Here is an 18,755-nt window from a genome sequence, read left to right as displayed (position 1 = left end):
CCAAAATGAATGGGAGTCAATGGGATGCTAACAGCAGGTGAAGTTCTGCTACAAGATGGTGGCACGCGGCCGGCTTCAACTTCCGGTCGACTTCCTTCCCGCTTGGTGGAATCCAACTCCGATATTCGCTCAGAATTTCCGGTCCAAACCTTAATGGCCAAGTCCCGTTCGGCAATGAACACAAGTATGAAATATCGCCAGGTCACGGCAGGTTGGAACACACAACAAAACAAACAAACAAAAAACTCCTTCGAGGCACAAAATTAACTTTAAATGGACTCTTTACTTATTCTTCTTGTTTTCCTCTGTTTTCAGCAGCAGCTCTACAACGACTGTCTGCGTTTCTCCCTCGTTAACAAGCAGGAAAAAACAAAACAACCTGATTGGCTGTGGCTAGTCTCAGGAGTCACGCTGCAACGTGACTCTTCAAAATAAGAGTCTGAACACATTTTAAACCAGGTTAAATGAAGAAAATAAATAAATAAATAAAATGAATTCACATATTTTTAACCCTTTTTCTATGTTCTTAAACCTAAATGAAACGTATGAAATAAAGCATTTGACTATTTTAATGCATTTTAAATTTCTTTTAACCTATTTGTTGCCTATTCATTGCTTGCAATGCATTTCTTTATGACTGTTTTTATTAACAACTTTAGTTTGAAATGGTGCTTTGTAACCAGGGTTACAGTGTCACTACATCCATCTGCTTTTCTAGGCTACCCTGATAGCAATGGTCTCAGGAGTCATTGAAACTTATAGTTGAGTGACCATTTCTTAGTTAAAGTCTTTACTTTACAGTTAGATTTAAAGTATCCTCTCCTTGAGAGAAAGAACATGTTATCTTAATGTTTTGAGAAGACTCTCCTCCTCACCAAATCCAATCTTGAAGAAACTGTGTCTGTGTGTGTTAGTATTCTTGGTTACAGGTTAAGGAACAAGTGGAAATATAGCTGCAAGCAGCGATACGGGGCCAAGCCCCTGAAGCAGCAGCAAGAGCAGGAATAGTAAAAACAGCAGAAATTGAAGAAAAAAGAGCTGGTTTAGAAGTATAGGTGAAAATGAACTCAAAATGAACAGAAGTTCAGATGAGAATTAAAGCTGCAAGCATCGATGAAAGGGCCCTCGCACCCGTGCCATCGTCACTCGTTGGCTTTAGGAAGACAGAGCATGGTTGGGCAATGTGCATGAAAAGTGGGATTTTCGACAGTTACAGCGCTGTAGATTGTCGTGGAAGTTCAGGTTTACGACTGCAAACGGCAATTTACAGGCAACACTGCAAACTGTCGGAAATTGTCGGAAATTGACGTGGGACTTGCTTGCCCCGTGACCCCCCTCCCTCTAATGCTTTAACATGTAAATGAGACTGCTGTGAGCTTTACAAATGCAAATGAGGGTAGCAGGGGGAGTTTTATCCCAGGTGACTAAAAGGTATTAACTTAATTTAAAAAAAAATACAATACAATACAATATTTATTTATAACGCACAATTAAAAACAGCCCAGGCTGACCAAAGTGCTGTGCAGGGCAATAGATAAAATGCAGGGCAGAAACAGGACAATAAAAAGAAAAAAAAGAAAAAAAAAGGCAATAGTTGTATCATAGTCAAGGGGTATTAAAAGCAAGAGAAAATAAATAAGTTTTCAAGGATGTTTTGAAGATGGAAATTGAGGGAGCTAGTCTGATATAGAGGGGTAGACTGTTCCAAAGTTTTGGGCCTGCAGTCGCAAAAGTGCAGTCGCCTCGTTTTTTAAGTCTGGATCTGGGCACGATAAGAAGACAGTGATCACTGGATCTCAAAGTACGAGATGGAGTGTACGGGCAGAGGAGATTGGTCAGATATTGGGGGGCCGGTTTGTTAAGAGCTTTATACACAAATAGTAAAATTTTAAAATCAATCCTGAATGTGACAGGTAGCCAGTGGAGTTTGAATAGCGCTACCACTTTTGGAGCAATGCACAACATGTTACAGACATTTTCACTGCCCTTTTTGTGATAGCAGTATTATTAAACAGACAAAATGGGACAAATTGAATAACCACATTAAAATCCACTTTAAAAGGCTGTTGTTCATGAAGGAACATCTGGACTTACAGTGTACAGTGGCAATATATATTATTTTACATTTATCCATTTGTCAGACGTTATCCAAAGATAGATGGTTTTCTGCATGATTTAGACAAAATATTAAATTATCTTCATTAAGTCAAGTCAAGTCAAGTTTATTTGTATAGCGCTTTTCACAATACAGATTGTATCAAAGCAGCTTCACAGTATTAAATTAAAATAATACAACAAAGTTTGTTTCAAGAGGAATTTATTGATTGATAAAATTAAATTAAATATCCCCAAAATATCCCCAACTGAGCAAGCCAAAGGCAACAGTGGCAAGGAACCGAAAAACTCCATCAAGTGACCTAATGGTGTCCTAAAACTCCATCAGGTGACCTAATGGAGAAAAAAAACCTTGGGAGAACCCAGGCTCAGTAACCATTAATGTCTAAAGGTTACACAAACAATCCACACTGAAACTTAAGCTAACAAAACACAAACAATTATATATTCCTGTATTTTCTGTATTTATTTTAATCAATCGTTTTTGTTTTTTCAGTCTATCATATAATTATGTTGTGTATGATCTATGAAAAAAATGGTTAGTTGTAAAATGGTTGAGTATTAAAAAATATTTTGAATTAAATCAAATGTTCACACTTTGTTTTCATGTTATATATATATATTTTAGTTTTGCTTAATATATATGGTTCATTTGACTCAACAAAAATGGATAAAGTAATTTTAACGGTTAAAACACTTAACATTTGTTAATAGTAGGCCTAGTATATTGTATTTTGTTAATAGGACCAAAGATAGCCTAATTCTTATATTTTACAATATTTTAGATATATATTTTCAATTAAATCGTTTACTTTTGTTTTTATTAACTTTGTTTTAAACTTTGAAACGTTCCAAAACAAAGAAATATAACTAGCGCAATGCCTTGTTGCGCCCACTTCCGGCCTCAGTCAGACTGTCGGGTCTTCTGTTGGTTCCAGGGACGTGCGGTCAGGGTAGGCAGGGTAGGCAGTGCCTCACCAAAGGAAATGTTGACATTACATTTATTAATTCCAAGAGCTTTATTAATTCACCACATTATTAATTGCATTTATTTTATTCCAAATATTAATTTTTGTAACAAAAATTTTCAGGAATACACATATAATATACTCATTTTGCCATTGTTTGCTCCTAAAACCATTGTTTCATGCAGGAAATTCAAGGCCATGGCCATTGAGGCAGAGGTTAGCAGCATAGACATGTAAAGAAAGGCTAGATGGCTCAAGGCGGAGTCAGCTGTGTCGTCACTTGGCGGCCATCTTAGGTCAGGAGACTGCGCTGCTGCTCCCTGCTGCTGTGGACGGAAGGTGAGTGACATACGCCAACTAAAATGCTCATAACTTGCTGAATTCTTGACGGATTTACAAACGGTTTGGTTTATTACAAACCTTATTAACGTGGCTATGATTTGTGCTGATGCCGTTTGTGGCTATAATTTTTCACAAGTATGCAGTTAAATAGCCGCATCCCTGACGTTTATGACACACCAAGCCGTTTGAAAATCGGTTGAAAATTGAGCAAAATATAGTTATTTCAGCACTACATGCACAATAGACTTTAATGTTATAACTGGACGAGCGGTCCTGTCCTAAGATGGCCACCGTGTGACGTCGTCGGGTCCCATTGGCTCTCAGCGCCGGTAAGCTATCTAGCCTTTCTATACATGTCTATGGTTAGCAGTGCCTCTTTGGTCCATAGAACGTAGTTTACGTAGATTTGCGCATGCGCAGTCAGTTCTCATGCTGTCTTGAATTATCAACATTGAGGCAGAGACGTGATCCACTCGCTCTCACTCAATCCGCGCTTCCCGATACTTAGCATCTAGCGGCGCCTAGCGTTGGCTGTCAACAGGCCCGGGGTGGGTAATCGGGAGAATTCCCGGTGGGCCGCTTCACTTTTTGCCCGGTCGAGGATTTATTTATTTTTGTCACATTTCACGTTAGTTACACACGTTCTGCATTCTGACACCGCAGCGCGCAGCCTCTGCATGGGTTGTACCATGTGAGGGAGTTCTCCCCTCCCCTCCCCTCCCCTCCCCTCCCCTCCTATAGAGTTGGTTGGGTCCATAGCCCGTCATGCTACCGCCGCGGCCTACCGATAGAAATATTTGGTTCCAATGGGTGGAGCTACCATGAATATTTACGATACCATAGCGTGCATGGGCGGGGCGACAAATAGTGGAACGGAAAGCGTGAGCGCCTGCTCGTTTTGTTTTATGGATTATTTATTTCAAACAGGTAATAAAGTTGAACGAAGTTAATCTTAAAGTACTCGTATATATTTTATAAATAATTCATCGTTTTGTAGCATGTGTTTCAGTACTCTGAGTTTACCTGAACTGAACTAATTCTGTAGGAAGCGTTGCAAGACCTACAATAAAGGCATATTTCTCCAAATTCTCCCAGATTAGTTGTTGCTGACATTATAGAACTGTTCGTTTCTCTTGAATTACTGAGATTAGGATTTTTAAAGGTGTGTGATTGCTGGTTAAATAAATATTTACAAATATATTCTTGTGTCTTTATTCTGTCTTCCAAAGTTGTCTGCATATTATTAAAATAGCCTTTAAATTATAGCTCAAGACGCCATAAGAACTTGTTGCATGTTGCATGCTTTGGATGTTGCTTTATACTGACTTAACTGAAAATCTTTTTGATACACAACCTTTACTTTATCAAAAGTTATCATAAATGTTAAGCTTCAGATGCATTAACAGTTGTTTTCTCTAGCAATGCTTTAGAACAGAGGTCAAATTAATTTATAATAATGACTAACCATTAATCATAAAAAATAGGCCTACATCTTATCAGTTTAGTAATGTTATCATTCTTATGTAATCTTTTTGTAAACAAGTGAACAGAAAAACACACTGGTGTAGAAGGCATGGGTATACCAAAATATTAAAGAAAGATATATTTATAAATACATATTTGAATAATATAGTAAATATTTTATTAGTCCTGCTGTATTAATTTTGTCCTTTATCCCTTTTTTTCGCTTGTCTAACATTCTTGTTTTTACAGCTGAATATGAATAAAATATGTAATTTTAAGACACTGTATCTTACTATAAAAATAATTTCGAGAATGAATGCTTTAAAAAACTCAATTTTTACACAGAAATATGTTGAGGCAGATGTTTTTGTTTATCAGTTTTAAACAGTCTAGATCATATTTAGGATAGGTAGATAACTTTATGCATATAGTTTTATATTATACAAATTATATGTATTATATTCTTTAAATGAGAATACTTTTTAATTATATGTCCATATCCCACCACACCTGAGAAACTGACCTCTATTTCTGTGCAATTTACTATTGTACACAGCTTTGGCCAATAAATAATTGGTTCAGTACATATAGTTTGTGAAGCATTCAACATCCAATTAGCTATATGTTTTAAAATAATAACGAGTCTCAACCACAATTCATATAAATAAACCTACCCATCTTTGTTGAATTTGTCACGTGGGCTGTCAATATAGATAAGGAAATGTTTAAAACCTTGTATGAATTGAAAAAATCTGGAAAGGTTCCTCATGGTGTTTCTAAAAATATGTCCTTCTTAGAAGGGCACAGAACTTCACAATCAGAGGTGAGTTAAGTAACACTTAGTGATTTCTGTCTCTTCATGATCAAAACATACTACTTTTAGATGAGGTCTTATACTGTATTATACAGTGAGGTTTTTATTTGCCCTAGATGCAAACACCCTTAATGTTGTACTCCCATGCATGATATCAATGAAAGAAAATTGGAAATTTGGCGTTGCCAAATAAAAAACTAAATTAAATGAATCAATTTGCTAGAGTTTTGTCTCGGTTTTATTACAATTAAGTGCATTTACCTTTGGAATGGTACATTCAAAACTACAAATTGCACAAACTGAGTATAAAATTACTTTAGTTGGGCCTTGTATACATCAATACAATTGAAATAATTATCACTTAATTTGACCAATGTTCTAAAGCATTGCTAGAGAAAACAACTGTTAAAGCAACTGAAGCTTAAAATTTATGATAACCTTTGCCAGTTGTGTATCAAAAAGATTTTCAGTTGAGTGTAAAGCAACATTCAAAGCATGCAACACCATGCAACTCCAAGTAGCCTATGTTGTCTTGAGCTATCATCCTATAAAAGCTATTTCAATAGCCTACAGACAACTTTGGGAGACAGAATCAAAACACAATAATATATTTGTAAATATTTATTTAAACATGCAATAATAGACATTTAAAAAGCTTAATCTCAGTCATTCGTGAGAAACGAAAAGTTAGGAGTAGTTTAGGACAAAACGCTATCTGAGGCGCTCACGCTAATAATTTCTGTTCCACTTGCTTGTATACGCCCCGCCCATGCACGCTATGGTCTCGTGAATATTCATGGTAGCTCCACCCATTGGAACCAAATATATCAGGAACCGAAAATATTGTAACACCGGCCCTACCGTAACGGTACGCGTCAGGGAGGATGGATGGGAGGTATAAGCTTGTTTCCGCCACAGAATAAAACATTTTAAAAGATAATTGTGACTTTTTATCTCGCAATTCTGTCATTATTTCTCAGAATTGCAAGATATAAAGTCGCAATTGCGTGTTATAATTGCGAGATATAAAGTCAGAATTGCGTGAAATAAAGTCGCAATTGCATGTTATAAAGTCAGAATTGCAAGCCTACCCATGACAAGATATCACTGCACGTTACTTGGTTCAAACATTCCTAAATGACGGTACAGAGACTGCATTGCTGGTGAACCGTGGTGAACTCATCGTTTCCTCTAAATTGAATGTAAGTTCGGTCAACCTAATGAATTCAATGTCATTGTGTACGTATAGTCTTAGGTAGTTTAGCGTTATTGTCTTAAACTTCAACTTTTAAATCTTTTATGGTTACAGCAGCCGCGAATGGGCAATGGTGTCTTCACGGCAATCATGGCGTTAGCTTTTGGCGCTTTTTTTTTATTTTTTTAGTTAGCTTGCTGCTCATGGTTCATGTTCAGTTTCCATGTTATTTTAGCTGTACACGAGATAATATGTCAATTTGGGATACTAAACTGCACGTAAACCGATAGCAGCATGGCATAGAGTTCTGAGTCTGACTGGCTAACTTAGCTCTTTGCTAATTAAGTTAGCTTGTCCATATAGCAGCTTGCTACGGGGTTCACGGATGATGCAAGGTGGGTTTGAAGGTGAATTGTCTAATTTATAAATGTGCGTCGTGAATGTGACACCTAACGTAACAACGTTACCAGGCAGAGGAGAAGGACGATGAGGTGATTAGATCTAACGTTAACTTAACGTTACGAGGATCCATACAGAAATGTAATATATGTCAATATATGTAAATTACATATATAATGTTAGTGCCCATGTATGTCTGCTGCATATATGAGAATATATGCAAAATTCATATATGTAAAACACATAGACATATATGAAACATATATTTCAAAATATAGCAAAAATGGCCGTTTTCATGTAAGTGCCATATATTTTCCCGTATATGCACATAAATGTGAAATATATGTAAGACGCATATATGTATACATGCATATATGACGCATATATGTATACATGCATATATGACGCATATATGTATACATGCATATATGACTCATATATGTATACATGCATATATGACGCATATATGTATACATGCATATATGACGCATATATGTATACATGCATATATGACGCATATATGTATACATGCATATATGACGCATATATGTATACATGCATATATGACGCATATATGTATACATGCATATATGTACTTATTTCTATAGTACATACTTTCACATATATTAGGGATACAAATCTTATATCTGAATGCCTTGAAATTAAATGCCTATAGTTGGAGATTTTGTCTATTGTGTAAATACCAAATATAGTATTTTAATACAATAATGCAGTGTTTTCTTTGTCATTTTTGACAAATACATCCACAAAGTACCATAACCATATGCCACAGCTTTAAAAATGCATCAGTATCACATGCATGTACACTGTAAAACTTTTCACTGTAAATTTACAGTAAAATACTGGCAGCTGGGTTGCCATCCACATACTGTATTTTTTACAACATACTTACATACATTTTACATACAGTAAACAGCATTACAGTACTCCACTGTAATTACCAATTATACCACATTTTACATTATTAAACTTGTCGACAGCAATAAATTGTATTTTTACAGGGAATACTGCTTTTATTATTACATAATTAAAATATTATACTTTAAGGTTTCATAAGAGTAGTCACACTAGGAAAAAGAAAACAACATTTTCTGGGTTTTAAAACATTTATTTAGTTAAAATGCCATCTGTGAACATGTTGGCTGAATTACTTTTTAAACATAAAATGCAATTTTAACACTTAACAACAAACAGGTAACAGTTAGCACTTAAAGGAATAGTTCACCCAAAAATTTAAATTAGCACATGATTTACTCACCCTCAAGTCATCCTAGGTGTATATGACATTCTTCTTTCAGACGAATACAATCAGAGTTCTATTAAAAAATGTCCTGGCTCTTCCAAGCTTTATAACGACAGTGAAATGCTGTTTCTTTTTTGAAGTCCATAAAAGTGCAAACGAAATCCCATTCAAAGTCTGCAAGATTTTGCAAAAGTGAGGACACCTGTAGGCTTACAGTGGTGTTCTTGTTTTGCACAACTTGGCCAGTTTTCTTTGAAATTACTTGTCCTTTCTTTGTTTTTGATCCACGTTCAGGATTGATGTCAAGAAAGCGTCTAAAAGGCAGAAAAAAACAACAATTAAATATTATTAACTGAGTGTATATATTTTGACAAAGAGAGACAGCACAAAAGCTGTCTAAAACTGAACAACATGAAAAAAAAAAATGCAATTGTGATCAATAACTGATATTTTTTCTGCCCTGGTAAAATACATCAACTCAATGTGTCTGTTTACATGCAACACTGTCAACTAACTAAATTTTTGGAAGTGGGGTTGCCAGATTTAAAGTTTTATTCTACAACTTTTATTCTACAACTTTTGTCTACTCATCGTCCAGCTCATTAACAATATCATCCCCTCATCCGGTGCCATCAGAGTATCAGTGGAAAGGCAGTCTTTAGACTCTCCGTTTATATAGAGCACACACTGCCAGAATACAGCCCAAACATTTGTGACAGAAATAATTGAACTTATATGCAATAAACATTGCAAGGCTTGCAATTATGACAACATGATTTACCAGACTAAAATGCATGTTTGCACCCAAAAATTTAAATTCTGTCATTATTACTCACCCTCAAGACTTTTGTTCATCTTCGGGACACAAATGAAGATATTTTTGATGAAATCCGATAGTTTTGTCCTTCCATTGATAACAATATCATTGCAACTGTCAAAGCCCAGAAAAGTGGTAAACACATTGGTAAATATATAGCTACAGTGGTTCAACCTAAATATTATGAAGCAGGGTTTCTGCACATTTTTTAAAGTCAAATTTAAGGCTTTTTAAGACCTTTTTAAGACCCGAAGAAATAAAAATTAATACCATGCATTAGGGGTGTGCAATATTGACAAAATATGTCTCGATCGATATTTTCAAAGTTTTCTTGATAATAATTAGATAACATTTTACTGATTGTGTTTCTGTGCTTGGTGCCATGGCTTGTTTAGGCCTGTTGACAGCTGACTGACAAAGATATTCATATTTTTCATATTCTATGCAGTGGTCAGTTTACAGCAGTGACAGAAATTAAGGGGTAATATTTGCCACCTTAAATTGATTTCAAGGGGCATTTTCACCTATATATGGACATTTGTAGATGTTTCAACATCTACTGCATTCAGATTCACCCGTGAAGGAATCACTCACATGGCTGGGCACGACACATCAAGGATATTAAGAGGCTAAAAGCAGGTTTAAACATTGCCCCATTGAAGTCAACAGGGTGCAAATTTTAAAAAGAGGATAACACGGTGTTGGCAACACCAATTTTTGTCGTTGTTCTCTGTATTGACAGCACTCCAAATTTACAAAAAAATTAGCTCAATGTTAAAATTGACCGGAGTTCTCCTTTAAGGTTGCACTAGTTACATGGATTATTTAAACAATATTTTTACTAGCTTTCTGGGCCTTAAAAGTTGCAAAGACGTTGCTGTCTATGGGTGGTTCAGAAACCTCTCAGATTTCATCAAAAATATCTTAATTTGTGTTCTGAAGATGAACGAAGGTCTTACAGGTTTGGAACGACATGAGGGTGAGTAATTAATGACAGAATTTTCACTAATCCTTCAACTGAAAACAACTTGCACTGACATATCTTAAAATATATGACTGCCACTGTTTTATCTCAAGATGCACACCAGTAATGTTTTTTTTTTTTATGATACATTATTATAAAAGCTGCTTAAATACCCTAATTTTATTAAGGCCTAGACCTGGCTTAAGCTAAGCCCTGTATGGAAACCAGGGCCATATTGTTCATACCAGTAGTCAACATAATAAATACTGTCAAGTCAAGGTTAGTGACACAATTCAGTCTAATATATATATATATATATATATATATATATATATGAATGGTAAATATGCCAATGACTAACCTCTGAACAAACTCAAGGTGCTGCCTCTTCTTGGTACTGCAAACTGAGCTCATAGGAGGAGGCAAACAGTGCTGCCAGGCCAGTGATGAAGTTAGACTGTGATCCTTCACACACACCTTGACCTTCCAAACTTAATATCCAGCACTGGTTGCTTAGAGATTGACCTGTAATGGAATAAAAAAAAAATTAAAAAAATTATATTAATAATTAAAATAACTACTGTGGGTTCCACTGTGGTTTGATGTAGTTGTCTATTCATAGTTCTATGAATTACATTTTTCAACAAAAAATTTTAATTGGTTAGAATGCTAAAATGCACTGGCATATAATTATGTTTGTTTGAAGCATAAACTCACTTAATTTTGACTTATTCTTTCAGAAAACAAGACAATTTTTACGTGTCTATTAAATGCTTCATGTAAGAATTGTAGATATCTGGACTGGAAACAAAATAAAAACACTAATTAAGAAAAACATATTTTGCAGTGGAGTGAGTAAATGATGGCTTTTCATTTTAGGTTTCATCTACCCCTTTAATGTTTACATACCAGGAAATAAGTCGTGGACTTTCTGGCAGATGTAGATTGCTGGACATCAGCGACACAAATTCCTGAAACAATTTTTAAAAAGGACAGCACAACCTTGATCAACAGAACCATAAAACATATTACAAATTAATGAGATTTGCTTAATAATCTCTACTTATCTACTTGAAGGATAACACCGTCTAACTTCTTTGAATTAGGGAGTAGTTGTAGGACCATGGGATGGCAATCAGGAATAGGCCCACTACATTTGAAAACAGCATTAGGAACATGGATTTTCATGTGCTAGCAAAATTCTGACAACGATTCAAAAGCACGATTACAGACCTGACAGAATTTGACAGCATTTTTTTTTACCACATAGACTATAACTGTAACACTACTTAAAAGCACTTACATTAACAATGGCCATCAGATTACAAAGCCTAAAACGAAAAAAAGATATATCAAATGCACGTCATGCAAATAGCATGGTAAAGGTTGCCTATTATATGAAATGTCGAAGTTAACGTTACTTGGTAAACAGGTGAACAGAGTCAGTGAATTGCTTGCGCGGCCACGGTAGTAAACGTACTTGGTTACTTACGTAACCTCGGTTCCCTTAGAGATAAGGGAACGAGTACTGCGTTGCAAACGCTGTGGGAAAACTCCTTTTCTCGAGAATATTGAAGCCTTTATTTTAAAACGCATTGCTGCAGCACAGGCGAGAGCATCAGGCTCGCGCGAGCGTGCTGATAGGCTGTGCTGTGGGCAACTGCACGAACCAATGGCGGATAGGCAGAGGCGCGCGAACCAATCAGGGCGCTTGGCACACTGCCAAAGTCAAGCGCGCGAAACTACACGTGACCATAGAATATAAATACAGATAAAATCCGCCATTTGACAGGTACAATCGACTGAAGCGAAAACACCTGACACAAGATAAATAGCACGGCAAGGCAACGCAGTACTCGTTCCCTTATCTCTAAGGGAACCGAGGTTACGTAAGTAACCAAGTACGTTCCCTTACGAGAACGTTCTCTCGTACTGTGTTGCAAACGCTGTGGGAACACTATTTAAAACGCCGTGCTATAATCTTGTGGCCGCTCTGACTCACCAAGTACCGGGAAGTTACAGAATTGGCCAAGATAAACGAGACCGAAACATCGGGCCCAGAAATTTAAACCATAAGAAATGGCCAAGGGCCAGGATAGGAACACCACTCGACCAAGCCCACGAAGAGGCGACACCTCTCGTAGAGTGAGCTCTAACACCTATGGGACAGGATAGGCCCAGTGAGGTGTAAGCCAGAGCAATGGCATCAACTATCCATCTGGACAGCGTGAGCTTAGTGACCGGAAGGCCTTTGGTTCGGCCCCCGAAACAAACAAAGAGCTGTTCAGACTGTCTGAAAGAGGCCGAACGCTCTAGATAAATTCTCAAAGCTCTGACAGGGCAGAGCGTGAGAGAATCACTGTCCTCCTCAGTGGGAAGAGCTGACAGAGAAATAACCTGGGCTCTGAACGGAGTTGAGAGCACCTTAGGAACATATCCATGTCTTGGCCTAAGAATGACCTTGGAGTCATTAGGGCCAAACTCCAGACAGGAGGCGCTAGTAGAAAGCGCCTGCAGGTCCCCTACTCTCTTCACTGACGCCAGTGCCAGGAGCAGGGCGGTTTTCAGAGAGAGGGGCTTAAGATCAGCTGACTGAAGTGGTTCAAAGGGAGGCCCCTTAAGAGCCCGCAGGACCAGTGAAAGGTCCCAGGCCGGTACAGACGGCGGCCGAGGCGGGTTAAGCCTTCTGGCGCCCTTAAGGAAACGAACTATAAGGTCGCTTTTACCTAAGGAGGCTCCGGCTTCCAATACGTGATAAGCAGCAATGGCTGCCACATACACTTTGAGAGTGGAGGGGGAACGACCCGCGTCCAACATCTCCTGCAGAAAGGAAAGCACTTTTGGTACTTCACACGTGTGTGGGTCGAGGCCTCGAGCTAAACACCAGCTGGAGAACACTGACCATTTAAGGTGATAGAGGCGTCTGGTAGACAGAGCTCTAGCCTCCTTAATAGTGTTCAGGACACCTTCTGGGAGATCCTGGGGTACCCGTTGAGTGGCCATACATGCAGGGCCCACAAGTCGGGACGGGGATGCCAGATTGTCCTGTTGGCCTGAGCCAGAAGGTCGCACCTCACTGGGATTGGCCATGGGTCTGTTACAGACAGTTGCATCAGCTCTGGAAACCAAATCTGGGTTCGCCAGAGAGGAGCTACTAAGAGAACTGCGCTTTTCGTATTCCTGATCCGTTCGATGACCTGAGGGAGCATCGAGACTGGAGGAAACGCATAGAGAGGAAGGTTGGGCCAATCGTGGGCCAACGCATCCCTGTTCTTTGAAAAGAAGATTGGGCAGTGACAGTTGTCTTCTGAGGCGAAAAGATCTACTTCTGCCTTCCCGAAGACCTCCCAAAGCAGGAGAACTGTCTGAGGGTGGAGAGACCATTCCTCTGGGGGAACTCTGCCCCGAGAGAGCATGTCTGCTCCTATGTTCATCGTGCCTGGCACGTGAGCTGCCCTGAGCGAGCGCAGGTTGGTGTGAGCCCATAGCAGGAGCTGAGAGGCTATGGCAAACAGGTTGCGGGACCTGAGGCCGCCCTGGCGATTTATGTAAGAGACCACCGACATATTGTCCGTCCGGACCAACACGTGGTGACCAGCCAGGTATGGGAGGAAGGCTTTCAGGGCTAGAAAAACTGCTCTCATTTCGAGGCAGTTGATGTGTAGGCGTTTCTCCGAGCTCGACCAGAGGCCGGAGGCAGGCCTGCCCTCGTACAGAGCTCCCCAACCCAAGTTGGAAGCGTCTGCTGAAATCATCCTCCTCTCCGAAACCACCCCCATGCTTACGCCCTGCTGGTACCAGCTGGCGTCTTTCCAAGGGGCCAGGGCTTGAACACAGCGCTGGTCCACCTTGATAACCAAGTGGCCTGAGTGCCAGGCGTGGGGTGGCACCAGAGGTGCTAGCCACAGCTGAAGAGGACGCATACGCAGTAGGCCTAGTTGGAGTACTGATGATGCAGAGGCCATCAGGCCAAGGATCCTCTGAAACGTTCTGAGGGGTACATGAGAGCCCTCTAAGAACGATGCCGCGAGCTGCTGAATCGTTAAATCACGGGCCGGTGTGGGCCATGCTTTCATAAGTCGAGAACTGTTCCCAGGAACGTGATGCGTTGGCTGGGCAACAGAATACTCTTGGAAAAATTGACCCTGAGCCCCAGACATTCCAAATGGCTGAGGAGCCAGGCTCTGTGAGTATGTGACTCCGCCTCTGACTGAGTCAGTATGAGCCAGTCGTCGAGGTAGTTCAGGATGCGCATGCCCCGCTGTCTCAGGGGGGAGAGAGCTGCATCCATGCACTTCGTGAAAGTGCGAGGTGCCAGTGCCAGTCCAAATGGTAGAACTGTGTACTGGTATGTCTGCCCCTCGAAGGCGAATCTCAAGAATGGCCTGTGGTGGGGGTTCACTTGAATGTGAAAGTAAGCGTCTTTCAGATCTACTGAGAAAAACCAGTCGCCTGGGCGAATTTGCGCCAGGATATGTCTGGTCGTGAGCATTCTGAACGGCCGTGACATGAGAGCCTTGTTCAGATGTCTGAGATCTAAAATGGGTCTCAGGCCGCCGTCTTTCTTTGGAACAAGAAAGTAACGGCTGTAAAAACCTGACTCGCTCTGAGAAGGGGGGATCTTCTCGATGGCCCCTTTTGTCAGCAGACCTAACACTTCGGTGCGGAGGACATGACTCAATGTGCTCCTTACCGTGGTTTGTATAACCGCACGAAAACGCGGTGGTCTGCGGGCGAACTGAAGCGAGTAACCGCGCTTTATGATGTTCATAACCCAATCTGAGATTCCGGGGATAGCTTGCCAAGCTAGAACCCGCAGAGCCAGAGGCATTATCATATCTGGAACGCCCAGTGTCGGGGGCTCGAACTGACATGTATGTAGGTGAGAAATTTTGCTCGATTTGTGCTTTTTGTGGGTCGCTGTTAAAACAGCGTTTGTGTGCAGGGGTGCGTGACAGGTGACGGGCCCATGTACTGCATTTAAAACTGCTCCAACCGCCTGAACTGAAGAGGGGGCTGAGAGTAGCACTCGAGCAACTTTTGGGGCTGGTCCGGCCGCGGCGGGACAATGACCCCTCTTTATGCCAGTTAGGACGGCTTCTTGGGCTCGTGATCGAGCGTGAGCTTAGGCCGCGGGCCCTGGCGCTTCGGGAACGGGAACCGTTTAGCAGGCTTCGGGTGCTGGCTGGTCTCAGCCGCTGGGCGGGGCTGGAGGACCTGTGAAACCACCCTCTCAGGTCGCGGCGTGCTCTTGGGGCGCCGTTGGACCGAGCTAGAGCGTTTGGGCAGAAAGTGCTTCATAGCGCTGGAAGCTTTCTGAGCCTCGGTGAAGCGTTCTGCGAAGCCGCTGACAGACGGGCCGAAGAGACCGGATGGTGTAACTGGAGAGTCGAGGAAGGCGGTCTTGTCTGCGTCCCTGATCTCAGTTAAATTTAGCCACAGGTGGCGCTCTAAAACCACCAGGCTGGCCATGTTGCGGCCCAGGGCTTGAGCAGTGGTCTTTGTGGCCCACAGCGCCAAATCCGTTGCACTTCTGAGGTCCTTAAAGGCGTCTGGGTCAGGGCCTGACTCATCCATGGAGCGGAGGAGCTTAGCCTGGAAGACTTGAAGGGTCGCCATGGCGTGAAGTGCAGAGGCGGCTTGACCAGCGGCAGCATAAGCGCGGCTGGCGATGGCCGATGAGGTCCTGCACGGCTTAGATGGGTGCACAGTCTTAGACCTCCAACTACCTGCAGTGGGAGGGCATAAGTGTGCGGCGACCGCTTCCTCTAGTGGAGGGAGAGACACATAACCTTTTTCTTAAGCGCCGTCAACAGTGGAGAGCGTTGAAGAAGCAAATGAGCGTGTTCGCGCTGAAAAGGGCGCGCGCCAGCTCTTAGTGAGCTCTTCGTGGACCTCAGGCAGAAAGGGGGCGGCGCGCTGACGAGGGGCCTGATGGCGCCCCGGCAGGAACCATTCGTCGAGGCGGCTTCTGGGAGGCTCAGCTGGAGAAACCCAGTCGAGTCCCAGCTCGTTGACAGCGCGAGACATGACGTGGAAGAGTTCGGCGTCGATGTTCGCTCGAGTGTCAGAAGGATCCAACTGAGAGGGGGGGACGGGGTCCGCGGAGCCCGACCAATCCTCGCTCTCAGATGCCGCCACGGAAACTGCGTCATCCATTCCCTCAGCAGATCCGCCAAAAGAGACGAGTCCCGCCGCATCAGACGAGGGGCGTTGGTCGCTCCGAGAAAACAGAACTGGAGAAGAGGGCGTGGGCGAAGCACGTGGAGAAAGGCCCGGCGTGCATTCGCTAAACTCACTGCATTCAGGACGCCTCTGCTCGCGTCGCTTCTTCCTACGGGGCTCGCGGGGCGCCGAAGACGGAAGATGGGCGGGATCACTCACCGACGAAGCGAGGGCGAGTCTCGAGCGGAGAGTAGAAACAGGCATCCCGTCGCAGAAAAGGCAGCCGTCTTTAGTGAGCGCTGACTCGGCCTACTCAGGGCCGAGACAGGCAGCACACTGTGTGTGTCTGTCAGACACATGCAGGGGAACCCCGCAGGATTGACAGAGAGAGAGAGGCATTTGAAACAACGCCTGTGCGCTGTGAAAACAGCGATTTTGCTCTTTTAGAGAGAGGAGAGAAAAAAAGGATACTCGTCGGATGCCACAGGGAAACGCTCAGCTGGCAGATGCCGAGATGCGAAGCTGTTCCGCTGGAAGGCTTTTCAGACGACGAGCAGCTTCTATCCGGAGAAGATCAGCGACGAGGTGAGTCGAGCTGAAGGAGATTAAATCTGTCAAATGGCGGATTTTATCTGTATTTATATTCTATGGTCACGTGTAGTTTCGCGCGCTTGACTTTGGCAGTGTGCCAAGCGCCCTGATTGGTTCGCGCGCCTCTGCCTATCCGCCATTGGTTCGTGCAGTTGCCCACAGCACAGCCTATCAGCACGCTCGCGCGAGCCTGATGCTCTCGCCTGTGCTGCAGCAATGCGTTTTAAAATAAAGGCTTCAATATTCTCGAGAAAAGGAGTTTTCCCACAGCGTTTGCAACGCAGTACGAGAGAACGTTCTCGTAAGGGAACCGCGTTCGCCAAATCAAACCAAATAACGTTACGTGAAAACAATGTAGAAATGCGAACGCAAAAAAAATAAAAAAATAACATATATTGGCTTACCGTATCACTCAGTTGAACAATTCTCCATCTTCTCAAACTCTAAATCCCACTTATCGTCACGCGCAGATTATTCAATGACAAATTCTTCCATCCGTCCTCAGGGTGCTGCTGCTACCTTTAACGTCGTCCATTTTCTGCTGCGTCACAGGCAACTAATGTTTGAAACACGAACCGAACCGAACCGAACCTCAAAAAAGCTTTAAAATTGCTCACAGATTCGCAGACATTGTTTATCAGGAATGATTATTTGTTCAGTTGAATCCCGCTGACAAAACAAGTTTGCCTGTTGTAGCTGCCTAACGTTACTGTCTGCTCGCATGACGCGTCACATTTGAACTGAATTGAGCGCGAAAGAAATCAATCCGACAATGCAATGCCTTTTCAGTCAGTATGATGGTATGCTCCTATATAACGAATTTATCAGGACGAAAACAGAAATGTGCTGTATATTTACAGCTGTTCTGTAAAAGATACAGCTTAATACTGTATTATGGAAATACAGTACAATTCTGTAAGAAATTCGTTGTAAATTTACAGTAAAGGGTTACAGTGTATGTTTACATACATTTATTAAATATGTGGAAAACAAATATGTATGTCACATATTTATAATTAATGTTGTCCATATATGCGAGAAACCAATACTATACTGTAATATATGCAGATATATGGTATCATATATGGATGAACTCAAATATTTTCTTCACATGTTTGTTCATATATGTTGCAGGCAGTGGTTAAATTGGGCCTGGGCTCTCCGGGGCTCAGCCCCGGCACATAAGCCTGCTCGTTTGTGTCCTGATGTGCCTGTTTACAGTCAGTTGCCTAATGGAAATTATGTCACATCAAATTTGATGAAAGTAATGCTTTTGAAAACATATTTCTGACAATAAATGAAAGATTTTTTAAATGGCATGTCTATTTTGTCTCGGCGGAACTAAGATGAGAACAATCGGAACACGGCCGTATTCTTGTTCAGCTGCTTAATCTCGTTGTCAGTCGATCATGATCGCGCACCGCTCGCGCATGCCATGCGCATCTTAGGCTACTACTCAAAACTCCGACACGGATAAATGTACGCAGCAATATATAATGAATGTTCCTGGGAGATCCGTAGTTGCGCGGGATGTGGAAGCGCGCAAAAGTTCCAGAACCTTCAACCTCCTTAAACAATAAATAAATAAAAACTCACGAGCTGCTGTTTTCACAGAATTGTAAATGCAACGCATATGTTTGTTCATTAAAATGTATAC

At 41.6% G+C, this 18,755-nt stretch overlaps 1 protein-coding gene and 1 long non-coding RNA gene across 3 annotated transcripts in view; one reads left to right on the top strand and one right to left on the bottom strand.

Moving 5' to 3' along the window:
- Positions 1-7,070: 7,070 nt before the first annotated feature.
- LOC309497214 (uncharacterized protein) overlaps positions 7,071-18,755 on the top strand; it is a 54,859-nt gene continuing 43,174 nt past the window's right edge. Inside the window, exon 1 of the mRNA XM_082167466.1 lies at positions 7,071-7,415. The gene's annotated coding sequence lies outside the window, so the exon portion shown is untranslated. The remainder of the gene's footprint in view (positions 7,416-18,755) is intronic.
- LOC309496931 lies at positions 8,246-18,714 on the bottom strand. Of its 2 annotated transcripts, XR_014205276.1 has the most exons (6): positions 17,503-18,714; positions 11,646-11,673; positions 11,252-11,492; positions 10,704-10,867; positions 9,398-9,492; positions 8,246-8,875 (listed from the first exon to the last, which is right to left on the bottom strand). It is a non-coding gene; the product is annotated as an uncharacterized lncRNA (long non-coding RNA). The 2 variants fall into 2 exon arrangements; XR_014205277.1 differs by lacking the exon at positions 11,646-11,673.

This window comes from Leuciscus leuciscus (assembly GCF_965113295.1).
Source record: "Leuciscus leuciscus genome assembly, chromosome: 4".
Lineage (NCBI taxonomy): Eukaryota > Metazoa > Chordata > Actinopteri > Cypriniformes > Leuciscidae > Leuciscus > Leuciscus leuciscus.
The sequence above is the reverse complement of the archived record's forward strand: the minus strand, read 5'-3'. Positions and strand labels throughout refer to the sequence as shown.